Source organism: Octopus bimaculoides, chromosome 2 (assembly GCF_046866305.1).
Source record: "Octopus bimaculoides isolate indiv1 chromosome 2, ASM4686630v1, whole genome shotgun sequence".
Lineage (NCBI taxonomy): Eukaryota > Metazoa > Mollusca > Cephalopoda > Octopoda > Octopodidae > Octopus > Octopus bimaculoides.
In genome coordinates, this window is record NC_142929.1 from 91,997,463 (window position 1) to 92,012,554 (window position 15,092).

Sequence of the window (15,092 nt, forward strand, 5' to 3'; positions counted from 1 at the left end):
AACGTTAGCACGCCGGATGAAATGCTTAGCGGAATTTTGTCTGTCTTTATGTTCTGAGTTCAAATCCGGCCGCGGTCGACTTTGCCTTTCATCCTTTCGGGGTTGATAAATTAAGTAGTAGTTGCGTACTGGGATCGATCAAATCGACTGGCCCCCTCCTCCAAAATTTCGGGCCTTGTGCCTAGGGTAGTTAAGAATTGGGAAGAAAAGAATATCTTTTAAGTTTGAAAGGTTAAGTTTTTCTTGGCCCATCTGGATCGGTTCTCAGAGAATCAAAGTGAACAACTCTAAGCATTCTATCCCACATTCTAAAGACTCAAGCAAATTCCTACCATTTTAAACACACACATACACACACACAGACACACACACACACACACACACACACACACACACACACACACAAACAAACAGATACACACACATAAACACTCACGCACGCACGTGTGGAAAAACCGGTTTTAATTTAAGAAATATTAAATATTTTCACTCTAATATAAGTATTTTATTTATTATTCAGTGCATGCTTGATATATCAAATACATGAACGTATTAAGTAAGCATTACATACACAACAGATTGCTTCATCAAGTAGGCATATAGCTTATATACCTACTTGATGAAGCAATCTGTTGTGTATGTAATGCTTACTTAATACGTTCATGTATTTGATATATCAAGCATGCACTGAATAATAAATAAAATACTTATATTAGAGTGAAAATATTTAATATTTCTTAAATTAAAACCGGTTTTTCCACACGTGCGTGCGTGAGTGTTTATGTAGTTTAATAATGATATTGTAGTTTAATTAAATGGAAGTAACTCGAAACAAAATATACATATTTTAGCGGGACATAATCGTTTTTGCGGGAAACTTCTTTCATTCGAGGACACAACAACTAGAAACATTGTCAACTGGAAGTAAGAGAATTCCATTTTTAGATGGAGGATATGCTCTGGCGACAACATAGAGACAGCAAGAAGGTAGAGACAATTTCATAAGCTCCTGGATAAATACCTATAGATAGAAACACAGAAACAAATAGATAAGACGCTGACAGATAGGCATATAGATATAGAGAGACGTAGAGAAAGAAACATAGATCGACATACCAACAGGCAGGTATACAGATAAGCACAAACATATAGGCAGGCTGGTACATGTATATACACAGACAGATAGACGGGTACAGATAAATAAACCGACAGGCGCATAGGCAGACTGATATAGACAGATATACATAAGAATATAGGCAGGTGCAAACCAGTAGACAGATAAAAAGACAGGCTCCTAGACAGGCAACGAACAGAAGACAGACAGACAGACAGACATATAGACTGACAGACAGGAAGACACATATAAACAGACTGACATATAGACAGACAGTCAATAGGCTTATAGACAAATATAGACAACAGACGTGTAGCTAGATATACAACAGACGTGTAGATAGATAGACAACTGACAAGTAGCTAGATAGATAACAGACATATTGATAAACAGACATGTAGAAAAGCAACAGACAAGTAGATTGACAACAGACATATAGACAAACGTATAAACAAAGATAGACAATAGACATAGACAGCAGAGATAGACAGGTTACAGACATAGACAACCGACATAGTAATGCAACAGACATAAACAGGCAACATGCATAGATAGACAGCAAAGATAGAGAACAAACATATAGACAAATAGATATATAATCAAAGATAGACAACAGATATAGGTAGACACCGAACATAGCCAAGAGACGTAGATTGGCAAGGGGCAGTGACAGACAAGGGGCACAAATCGACAGCAGACACTGGCCATAGACATAGATAGAAAACAAACATTGACAATAGACATAGACAACAGATGTAGATAGACAAGAGACATAAATAGACAACAGGCATAGACAGACAACAGACATAGATAGACAACAAACATAGGCAATAGATATAGATAGACAACAGATATAGACAGACAACAGACATAGATAGACAACAGACATAGATAGACAACAGACATAAATAGACAACAGGCATAGACAGACAACAGACATAGATAGACAACAAACATAGGCAATAGATATAGATAGACAACATATATAGACAGACAACAGACATAGATAGACAACAAACATAGGCAATAGATATAGATAGACAACAGATATAGACAGACAACAGACATAAATAGACAACAGGCATAGACAGACAACAGACATAGACAGACAACAGACATAGGCAATAGATATAGATAGACAACAGACATAGATAAACAACATATATAGATAGACAACAGATATAGATAGACAACAGGTATAGATAGACAACAGACATAGATAGACAACAGACATAGATAGACAGTAGATATTGACAAAAGACATATATAGCAGATATAGACAGCAGACATAGATAGACAACAGACATAGATAGACTACAGCCATAGAGAAACAACAGGCATAGATAGGCAACATACATAGATAGGCAACAGACATAGATAGACAACAGACATAGAGAAACAACAGACATTGGCAGGAGATATAGATAGACAACAGAAAAACACACAAATAGCAAGATAGGCGTGAACACAAAAGGATGTAGGGATGTAAACTCATAGGCATATATATATAGAAACATAGACAAATAGCTATATAGGCATAGATAGAGAGACAGATATGAGAACATAGCCGATCACATACATAGAGATATAGAGCTACAGAGAGAGATACAGATAGAGATATAAGGTTATAGAGTGCTAAAATAGAGATATAAGGATAAAAAAATACAAACAGCGATAGTAGATAGATGCAGAGAAAGACATGGATAGATAAACAATTATAAATAGACAGAGAGAAATATAATGTTGTGCTATATACAATCACATAAGCAGTTAGCTAAGTAGTGTATATTATATCTGTTCTTTAGTTTATACAAGGATACATTTCAAATTGAACTTCCGTCTTTCACAAGTCCGTCACGTTGAAACAAAAAAAAGTTAGGTATTATCAGATATATGGTTATTCAAAATGCAATGCACTTCTATGCATTTGTATCTAGCTGCCTGATGCATGTGCATATAAATTATTTACATTATACACACACACACACACACACACACACACACACATATATATATATATATATATATATATATATAAAATGTTAATAATTTATATGCACATGCATATATATAATGTCAATAATTTATATGCACTTGCATATACATATATATATATATATATATATATATATATATATATATATATATAGTCTTAAGAGTACATTCGCGTACGGGTAGTTATTGTGTTCGCGCGCGTGGTTTTATGTTTGTATTAGTTTTGATTGCTTTTGATTTGTTGCTGTTAATGTTTAACTGTCTGCTGTATCTCATCGAGGACACACGTATAATGATAGGCCTTCCAACTATGACCACCCGATACTTTTACACATAATGAGGATTACGTTATTTCACGCATATTTTCATTTTCTAAGACAATACGGTGCGATTTGAGGGGATTTTGTCAGCAATTTCTAACATGTAATAGGTTCGGGTATGTATGTTTTGTTTTGTTTTGTTTGTTTATGCATTCATTTTTTGCTTTATATTGTTTCGTTTGAGTTAGTGTGATGTCATAGATAGCTTCCAACTGAATGCGTGTAATGACTTAGAACAACTAATGCGTAAACACACGCACACACGCAAATACATATACGCGCGCACACACACACGCATACAAAGAGAAAGTGAAAGAAAAATATCATTGATATATCACTATATAACATATATAATTATATATACAATTTTCGTAGCTTACCTTATATATTTTTAAGTAATCCTTAGTAGATAATCCTTAGGGATAATCCGTGCCTTTAATCTTCTCTTTTGCATTTACTAACTGCAGTTTGTACTCGGAACGTAGTTATTGTTTATAAAACAGCGAAATATAAAGAGTGAGCGCAGATTCACGTCTGCAATTATTTCTACTGTACACTTTATGGAATATGTTTAAAAGTAAAATTGGTTCTGCATATATGTAGATGCACATATACGTCCATATATAAATATGTATATATTTATATGTGTGTGCCTGTGTGAAGTGTGGATTTCCTACTTATATATATATGAATATATATATGTACACACATGTATGTATGTATGTATGTATGTATAAGATAAAACCAATCAGCTGTTTATCTATTTACTACACGATATGAAATATAAATTAACCCCAGTTTTTTTCTTTTCCTTCCTTACCATTAAAAGGTAGACTTTATATCGTATAAGGGAGAAGTATAACTATGCCGTCAACATTCTTCCTACAGAGTGAGTTCAACTAGCGGAAACATAAACAAAAAAAATAATTAAAAATTGAAGAATAATGAGCTTCTCGTTGTTCTAATATTTTCTTCATCATTTCAAATAAATTAATTTGTAAGAATCCTCTAAAAGTAATTTCATCTAGTTACCAATGCTCCATGCTTATAGAAAGAAACGTCTAGACAAGTATGTCTGTACATATAAATAAATATATGTGTGCGTGCGTATATGATTGTGTACGACTGTGTGTGTATGTACGTGCGTGTGTGCATCGATGCATGTTTATTATATTCGTGTCATATACATGTGCCTCTTTGTTGTATGCATATGCATGCTTACTGGTCCGCGTATTTACGGATGTATATACGCGCATTCGATCATCTGGAAAGATATTTCCGTGCGCACACTCCACTGACACACACGCACAACCACACACACACACACACACTTATGAGGATGAACGTACACATGCACTTATACTCACATACACTAATACTCACCCACACACCTAGACTCTCATTTTAAATGTGCATAAGAATCGTTGTGAAAGTCGTATTACTACTTGATACATCACAATGAATCAATATTGTTTTAACTGGTATTTCTCTTGATTTCGTTACATAAGTTTATCTAAGTAGATAATAATAATAATAATAATAATAGTAATAATAATAATAATAATAATAATAATAATAATAATAATAATAATAATAATAATAATAATAATATTTCTACTATAGGCAGACGGCCTGAAATTTTGCGAGAGGGGACTAGTCGATTACATCCACCCCAGTACGTAACTGATACGTGCTTCATCGACCCCAAAAGGATAAAAGGCAAAGTCGACCTCGGCAGAATTTGAAGCATTTCGTCCGGCGTGCTAACGATTCTTTTCTACTCTAGGCACAAGGCCCAGAATTTTGGGAGAGGGTGCCAGTCGATTAGATTGACTCCAGTACGCAACCGGTACCTAATTTATTGACCCCGAAAGGTTGAAAGGCAAAGTCGACCTCCGCGGAATTTGAACTCAGAACGTAAAGATAGATGAAATGCCGCTAAGCATTTCGCCCGGTGTGCTAACGATTCTGCCAGCTCGCCGCCGAATAATAATAATAATAATAATAATAATAATAATAATAATAATAATAATAATAATAATAATAATAATAATAATAATAATAATAATAATAATAATAATAATAATAATAATAACAATGTGATGACATGCTTCAGTTGAATTGGCCTTTAATGGAATCTCTGTTCTAGGCTGAATTTTCTTCATTTGTTTTGTTTTGTTTTGTTTTCAAACATTCTCAAGTGGTAAGAAACAGGTGGACGAAGTAGAGAGAGGAAAAGCACGGAGAAAGAGAGAGAGAGAAAGAGAGAGAGAGAGAAAGAGAGAGAGAGAGAAAGAGAGAGAGAGAGAGAGAGACAGACAGACAGACAGACAGACAGACAGACAGACAGACAGACAGACAGACAGACAGACAGACAGAGAGAAAGAACAATTTGGTGAATGAAATGAAACAAAACCGATAAAAGTTCTTCATAATTGAATTATTATGCATCTCTTTCTTTTTCTCTTTTTCCTTTTCGCGAAGGAAATTTTTTTTAAAGTACATATTAATTTAGTGAGAAAAAGAGAGCGAAAGAGAGACAGAGACAGAGACAGAGAAACAGAGAGAAAGAGGGAGGGATGGAGGGCAACAAAAAAAATAGAAAAAGTAAACTTAAGTACTAAATTGCATAGCAACTGTTTGTTAATTACGCGCTCACACACCCAGAGCAATTGGTACAGAGGAAGACACACGGAAGGAGAAAGAAGTGGGGGACCTCGAAGGAAATAGAGAGAAAGACCAACATGGAGAGAGAAAATTAAAAAAAGCACTTAACTTGCGTAACACCTGTAGATGGTGCACACTTAAAGCTAAGTCAGTATGAAGTGCTTATAAAGCTGTGTCGGTAAGCATTATGACGCGAATCTAACGGGAAAATCTAGAATTACTTTCAATTATGACTATCGCACTTCCTTTACTAATTACTACACATTTCTATAATAAATCCGTTAGTTCCTGAGAAATTGTATTTATTCATTTTTATAAGACAACTCTGTTGCCCGCTTTCTCATTTTAATTCTATCATTAACGTTGTTTTCCCTTCGCCACACGCGCACATTACACACACACACACACTCGCTCGTTCTGTGTGATCGTATATATATACGCCTTGATTTCTATCGCCAGTGATGTGTGAACGTCAGTGACAACTTAGTGTGCGCATTTATACGTCCGTCTGTGTAAGCTTGTGTAGGCCAATGTGCGTATATGTATGCCTATGCTTGTGGGTGCGTGTATACGTACGTGTGTGTGTGTGCGTGTATGTTTGTTATGTTCGTGTGACCGTATGCTGTACCTTTTTTTTAACGATTCTAATTGGTGTTGTTCAACCCCCAGTCAACTCTGGTCAAAATATGTTCCAGCCATGACCAGCTCGTATTAATGTTCTTTTCTCGTATATTCAGAATTAACAATATCTAATGTATGTTTTTTTTTTTTCTAAAAAGATTGTGTATATAAGCTGAAGGGGATTTAGCTGGTATTTGTTGGATTTAGTTCCCAATGTTAGCGCCGGCAGGGTGAATGCGCAGAGGTTTTCCAATTTTGTTTCTAATACGAAGTGATCACCTACAGATATCGATAAAAGTTCTTCGGAATGTCCAAATTTTACTTTATGTACATAGACGCATATACACATGCATGCACACATGCTCGCGTGTGCTTATATATATATATATATATATATATATATATATATATATATATATATATATATATATATATGTATGTATGTATGTATGTATGTATGTGTGTGTATATAAGTAACAAGGATGTTCAGATATCAATACATACCTGGACATCCTTGTTGCTTATTTACATTCTATTCACCTAACTTGGAGCTGCGCGGACTATACCGCGGACTATAGCTTGGTACCTCAATTTAAGTACCTAATTCAACTGAATTTTAATTATGTGTGTGTGTGTGTGTGCGTGTGTGTGTGTGTGTGTGTGTGTGTGTGTGTGTGTGTGTGTGTGTGTGTGTGTGTGCGTGCGTGTATCAACAGTATTAGACGACATATATCATATTCGCCACAGTTGATCTGCCGCTGCCTCTCTGCTACATAATATTGCACATGTATTTGCATATATCAATGTGTGTATGTGGAAGATGTGCTTAGTATATGAAATAAGCGTTCGTGTCACTCGCTCGTTCTGTGTGATCGTATATATATACGCCTTGATTTCTATCGCCAGTGATGTGTGAACGTCAGTGACAACTTAGTAATTGCATCGCCTGCGAACTTGCTTGGCATCTTGTCAGCTTCTACTTGAATATAAGTAGAACTGTAGCGACTGGCCGCCGTAGTTGCAAGTAAAAGCCATCGAACTGTTTGTAATGGAACAAAGAAAACATTAATGCATGATGTAAAATTCGACTAAAAGTACCACAAAAACACATTGAGAGTGGACAATGTGTACGGATGGGTGAGAGGAAAGATGTTCATTAGCAGAAAATGAAAGAAATGTCTTAGCATTATTACTGCTGCTTCTATGTTCGTCGTTTTTCATATTGTCATGTTGTTGTGATATAGTGTTGCTGGTGTTACTGGGGCTGATAGTTAGGTTGTTGGGCTTACGAAAACTATGATTTTCATTAACTCATACATTCATATGCATACATGCTTGCTTGCAAGTTCATATGATTGTGTGTATATAATGTGCATAATATATAATGTACTTTTATATGTGTGCATGCATATGTATGTATGTATATACATATGTACAGGAGTGTGAATATCTATATATATATGTGTATACATGCATGAGTATGTGTGCACGTGCATATATGAATATGTGTATATATATATATTTATACACGTAATTTTGTATATACATGCGTGCAGTTGTGTAAATTATATATTCATACAAGCGCACGTGTGCATGCATATATATATATATATATATATATATATATATTCACACACACACACACACACACACACACACACACATGCAGATATATTTTCACACATATACAAGTATACGTATTACGTTTATGGATATTACGGGTGCATGCATTTATATGTGTGTTTACACACAAACACAGGCATGTATTAACTTGTATATGTTTATACATACATGTATGCAACACATAGATGTATCGATATATATGCATATTCACGAATATATCTAGTGTATTTATACGTATATGCATGCAAACATATACAGGTTAGTATACGTGCAAATAAATAAATATATATATATATATATACGTGTGTGTGTATATATACGTTTATATATTTGTGTGTATATATGCCTATATATATACATATAAATGTATATATACATATATATATATATATGTATATATATATACGTATATATATATATATATATATATATGTATATATATATATGTATATATATATATTTATATGTATATATATATATATATATATATATATATATATATATATATATATATATATATATATATATATATATATATATATATATATATATGTATGTATATATGTCTATATATATATATATATATATATAAATATGTATATATATACAACTCACACACGAGTACATACGTGTATAACTGCATTCATATATACACACACACACGTGTATATGTTCACGTATGTGTGCAATAAGTGCTTGCATGCGTCCATTAATGCTACTCTCATTACTGTTACGCCCCAAGTCAGTTCTTCAACGTTTACATCAACCTCACCTTTTTGTTGTTGTTGTTGTTGTTTTCTTTTGCAATTTTCAAATACAGCCTGTGTTCCTTTTATTTATTTATTTATTATCATCATCATCATCATCATCATCATCATCATCATCATCATCATCATCATCATCATCATCATTAAGAAAGTAAGCTGGCAGAATCGTTAGCACGCCAGGCGAAATGCTTAACGGTATTTCGTCTGCCGTTACGTTCTACGTTCAAATTCCGCCGAGGTCGACTTTGCCTATCATCCTTTCGGGGTCGATAAATTAAGTACCAGTTACGCACTGGGGTCGATGTAATCGACTTAATCCGTTCGTCTGTTCTTGTTTGTTCCCTCTATGTTTAGCCCCTTGTGGGCAATAACGAAATAGGTATTTCGCTTCCGCTACGTTCTAAGTTCAAATTCCGTCGAGGTCAACTTTGCCTTTCATCATTATGGATCGATAAATTAAGTACTAGTTGAGTACTGGGTCGATCTAATCGACTTCACCCCTCCCCCAAAATTTCAGGCCTTGTGCCTACAATAGAAAGGATCATTATTATTATTATTATTAGTAGTAGTAGTAGTAGTAGTATTAATATTATTATTATCATCATCATTATTATTATTATGACGGTGACGCGTTGGCAGAACCGTTAGCACCCCCCCCCGGCCAAATGCTTAGCAGTATTTCGACCGTCCTTACGTTCTGAGTTCGAATACCGCCGAGGTCGACTTTGCCTTTTATGTTTTGCGGGATTGATGAATTAAGTACCAAGTTGCGTACTGGTGTCAATGTAATCGACTAGTCACCCCACTCAAAATGTCAGGCCTTGTGTCTATAGTAAAAAGCATTATTATTATTATTATTATTATTATTATTATTATTATTATTATTATTATTATTATTAAGGCGGTGAGTTGGCAGAATCGTTAGCACGCCGGGGAAAATGCTTAGCAGCATGTCGTCCGTGTCTACGTTCTGAGTTCAAATTTCATCGAGGTTGTATTTGACTTTTATCCTTTCGGCGTCGATAAATTAAATACCACTGAAACACTGGGACCAATGTAATTGACTTAGCCCCTCTCCCAAAATTTCAGGTCTTGTGGCTTTAATAGAGAGAATTATTATTGTTGTTGTTATAATAATAATAATAATAATAATAATAATGATTATTATTATTACTCTTATGTTTCTGATTTTCTGATTTTAAACCATACTATTATTATTATTATTATTTATAATTATTATCTTGAAGCTTAAGTTGCGATTTGAGGAAGTTTGGGCTGTTATTTCTCGCTGGTCAGTCGAATATAAAGCGACTCTTTTATATTGTCGTCATAAAAAAGTACCCCGGTCGCAACATCCTCATTTAACCATTCATAATGCCAATATTTGAGTCTTAGGAGTGCATCTGCTAAGCTATTTCCTGTATAAGTGGTAGCGGGGTTTGCAAAACGCATGAGCAGAATGAAACCCTCCAACACTCCACCATGGTCCCTTTGAATATCTATGTTTTTTAATACTTCTTTTAAAAGCAATTATAACTGTACTATTATAAAAGTGGAGTAAGTAGTCATAACTATCTTAGTTGTTTTGGCCATTTAACCTTTGGTTACCCCTATGACCAAAAGTATTTTTGTTATAACCATACTGAAGCAGTGTGCATCCAAGACCACATTGTCCAAAGGGTCCTTTTTATAAGAGTGCAAGGGTCAAACACGAAGGAAATTATTGATGTTTCTTGCCATCGCGACCGTTCAGAGACTCCACTGAAGTCTGTATCAGAGGTTGGAAGGAGCATGGGGTGAGGTAAATGATAATGGGGATACAGTAATGGTAGTAGTGGTAGTGGTTGTTTAAAGCGAATCAGTGTTATGGATTAAAAGTTGAATAAACGAAGATGGGCTACTTGAGATCTGACAGAGAATACAAGTGCCGGCACTAGATGACGTACTAATCGATATACTTTGCGTTAAACTATATCGTTGTTATAGTTATTTATCACTCCTAGCAACAGCACGAAACTAGTAACTATCGAGAAAGATTGACAAATTAAGAAAGTATAATCTGCAAAAGACATACAATGTGTGTGTGTGTGTGTGTATCACAGACCACACTCCTTGATACACTGATGATATATATATATATATATATATATAATCATAAATATACAGGGATTAGCATTGAGTTGCTTCTCCAACATACTGAAAATTTAGAAATAGCAGTCAAAGAACTACTGATTCTAAACTACAAATTTTTCTCTAAATGGATGGCGATATTTGTGGCACACATAGAACAAAAAACCGGAGGGGAAAGCATAAACAAAACAAGTCTTTAGTTAATCGGATACGATCGTTTCATGGTTAAGGGAATGAAAATTTCCCTATTCCAAATCATCAGTCCGATATTCTGATAAATTTGAAAGTGTCTCTAAAAAATTCACGGTAATCTTTGGCCATGCGACACCAAAAATCAACGGTAAGAAAGGCACTTACGAATTCATCGGCCAGTGAGTTCAGGCATCCCATCTCAAAGAAATCTATTCCATGTGCGTCACAAATAGTCCCGTATGAAAAAAGCCCCGTGTGGAGGGATTACGGTTTAACCACCTAACTTAGAGGTATCAAATATATAATATACAAGAATAAGGGCAGGGAATCGTCAATTAATAATAGAATTAATAATTAACAATTTTGCCAAGTAGTTCAGTATGAAAAAACCTTTATCGGTAAAACCATTTATCATCATAAATATACAGGGATTAGCATTGAGTTGCTTCTCCAACATACTGAAAATTTAGAAATAACAGTCAAAGAACTACTGATTCTAAACTACAAATTTTTCTCTAAATGGATGGCGATATTTGTGGCACACATAGAACAAAATATATATATATATATATTAGTCGCAGAAGTGACTGTGTGGTAAGAAGCTTGCTTCCCAACCACATGGTTCCGTGTTCAATCCCACTGAGCGGCACCTTGGGCAAGTGACTACTACCATAGCCTCGGGCTAATCAACGTCTTGTGAGTGGATTTGGTAGACGGAAACTGAAAGAAGCCCGTCGTATGTATATATATATATATATATATATGTGTGTGTGTGTGTGTGTGTATGTTGTTTGTGTCTGTGACCCCGCCATCGCTAGACATCCGATTTTGGTGTGTTTACATCCCTGTCACCTAGCCGTTCGGCAGAAAGTGATCGATAGAATAATTACTAGGCTTACAAAGAATAATTCCTGGAGTTGATTTATTCGACTAAATGTTGTGCTCGAGCATAGCCGCAGTGAAATGACTGAAACAAGTGTTTATATATATATATTTATATAAGGGCATTACTATACAAGAATGCCTCACGCTAAGAGGGACTTTAAAAGTCAAACTACCATAATAAACACATTTTTACCGAACACGAGGTAATGCAACTCTCAAAGCTAACCCCCTGAAAACTTTTAAAGACTTTATCCTATTATTGAATTATAAATAATTAGAATATATTCAGTGCTGTATTTTATTCTGATAAAACACATGTACCGAGATGCATTTAAAAAAAGCCCGCCTTTTTGTATGGATATATAGGGATAAACAATTGTCTATGTGCTATGCTGAATACATGGAGTGTTCGTCTGGTATGTTGATCTTTGTTTATTTTTATGTGTCTTGACCATACGTGTACTGATGAGTAAAAGATGCAGATTACTGCGTTAATTACGAAATCATGATCTACCGTTATGTTAAAAGTTTTTAGGGGGTTAGCTTTGAGAGTTGCATTCCCTCGCGTTCGGTAAAAATGTGTTTATTATGGTAGTTTGATTTTTAAAGTCCCTGTTAGCGTGAGGCATTCTTGTATAGTAATGCCCTTATATAAATAAATATATTTATAGGGAATAAATGATGGATTTTTCCCTTATGAGGTTTTTTTCCCCGCTAACTACTTGATAAATTCTTACAAAGACTTTATTCTATTATTGAATTTTATATATATATACTAGCAGAAGTGCCCGGCGTTGCTCGGGGCTTAATTGTTTTAAAGTACTGTTGATGATTCTACTCATTATGATTATTGAGGGAAAGATTGCTATAAGTTGAAAACCAACCAATCAATTTGCAACTGGACAGAAAACCTTGCCTAGAGCATTGCAGCACTCTGAGAAGTGGGTAACAATAGAATGTGAGGTGGCCCTGAAAAAGCTGCTTTATTGTTCTCACAATTGTAACAATGTCTTAGCAATGCAGATGACTTAAGACACGCACGTACTGTATCAGCTCTATACCCCTTGGGAATAACTGGCAGTGTTTGCCTGAAGTCCCCTGAAAGAAGAAGTGTTATGCCTCCCATGGGAACTGTAGAGTCTTTGATGTCTCTCAGAGATCTATGTAGCGCCTCAAGAGCACCTCTGTGGGCCATTGTACATTCATCCCAAACTATAAGCTTGCATCGTCTGAACACTTCTGCCTGATCTGAGCTGTTACTGATGTTGCAAATTGGTGTGTCCGTCTTCGCTAAGTCAAGCGGAAGGTTGAAAGTGGAGTGAGCTGTCCTGCCGCCTGGCAACAAAGTAGCCGCAATTCCAGATGATGCCACAGCTAAGGCAATGCCTTGTGTTCGCCTAATCTCAGCCAATATTAATTTTGTGACAAAAGTTTTGCTAGTTCCTGCAGGAGCGTCGAGGAAGAAAATCCCCCCAGCTTTGTCCCGGACAGAATTAATAACGGAGTTGTAAGCGAACTTCTGTTCTGGAAGGAGCTTTGGCTCATTGTTCGTTATGTACTGGGCAAGTTCGTCAACATTATAACATGTCTCACGCAGCAAATCGGAAGACAGTGTGTTTGGACGTTCCCGGTTTGTTGAAGGTAGTCCATACACTGGCAACGCACTCCCGCCCATATTGAGAACAGTATCTTCGATTTCAAGCAGCGCTCTGTTGTAAATGAGGTCACTGTACTCAACGTCGATTGATGGATTTAGCAAGTGAACCTGATGCAGGAAATCTTCAGACATGTAATTTTTGTAGGTCAGCCATAAAGAGGCGGGATCACCCAAGTCGCACCATAGGAGTAGAATAGCGAAAAGCGATCTTAGTCTTTTAGGGGATTTTAACAAAACGCCCTCCGCCATAGTGGCGGCCCATTGTGAATCGTCCTCCAAAAGTCCGCGCCTGAAGCAGGCTTCGCGGAAAGTGTCACATAATTCACTGTCAACAGTTCTTATGTCTTGAAAGCTTTGTGGGCCGACAACGTCATGAAGGAGAAGGTGAAGGTGAAAACACTCATGCTGGTGGGGAGGCACAGTGTACACTCTTCCTAGACAACTGTTAAACTTGACACCGAGATGTCTTTGAACATCCTGACCTGACTTCCTACGCACCCAAGTGTTCTTTGACCACACATAGTAGGACGGAACGTGAGGGTATAAAAGCGTTTTGGCAAATGTGTCAATTTGGCAAAGCCTAAAAAACCATTCAAACTTGTTTCTTTTCGATTGGCCGCCAATTGAGCAGCAGTCTGTTCAGTAAAATAAGTCCGCTGGCCGTTTTCCAAATGAACCGTGAGTTGTATGATGGCGGTGTTCCTTTGGTGAAGCGGAAACCCGAATATCCGCCAAAAAGCTTCACCAGTGCTGATATATCGACCTGCCAAGTACTGCGACACCTCGTCCATGCTATTGTCCTTTTGAAGGCCGAACATGGCAGCGTCCGAACCCTTGTTAACATAAGTACTGAATGACAGAACTCCACATTTATATGAGCGTTGAAAATTGTCATCAGTAATGGACAGTATGGGACCACCCATCTATTATCAACTTGATGACCCCGTAAGGTTATAGTGAATCCCCCATTCTCAGGCCGCCTTCATCTGTACAGTGGATATCCATCACCAGCGGTCTGGGTCTCGTCCACGAAACTCTTTGGGTATCGTTTAGTGCACACATGGTGTTTGTGGCATGAGGAGAATTTTTGAAAACCGGGACCGCACGGACCATGCACCATG

At 36.1% G+C, this 15,092-nt stretch overlaps 1 protein-coding gene across 4 annotated transcripts in view; it reads right to left on the minus strand.

The window, feature by feature from the left end:
* LOC106874430 (1-phosphatidylinositol 4,5-bisphosphate phosphodiesterase epsilon-1) overlaps positions 1-4,914 on the minus strand; it is a 1,217,386-nt gene extending 1,212,472 nt beyond the window's left edge. For all 4 annotated transcript variants that reach the window (XM_089347149.1, XM_052978429.2, XM_052978428.2 and 1 more), the window contains exon 1: positions 3,810-4,914. The gene's annotated coding sequence lies outside the window, so the exon portion shown is untranslated. The remainder of the gene's footprint in view (positions 1-3,809) is intronic.
* Positions 4,915-15,092: the final 10,178 nt, after the last annotated feature.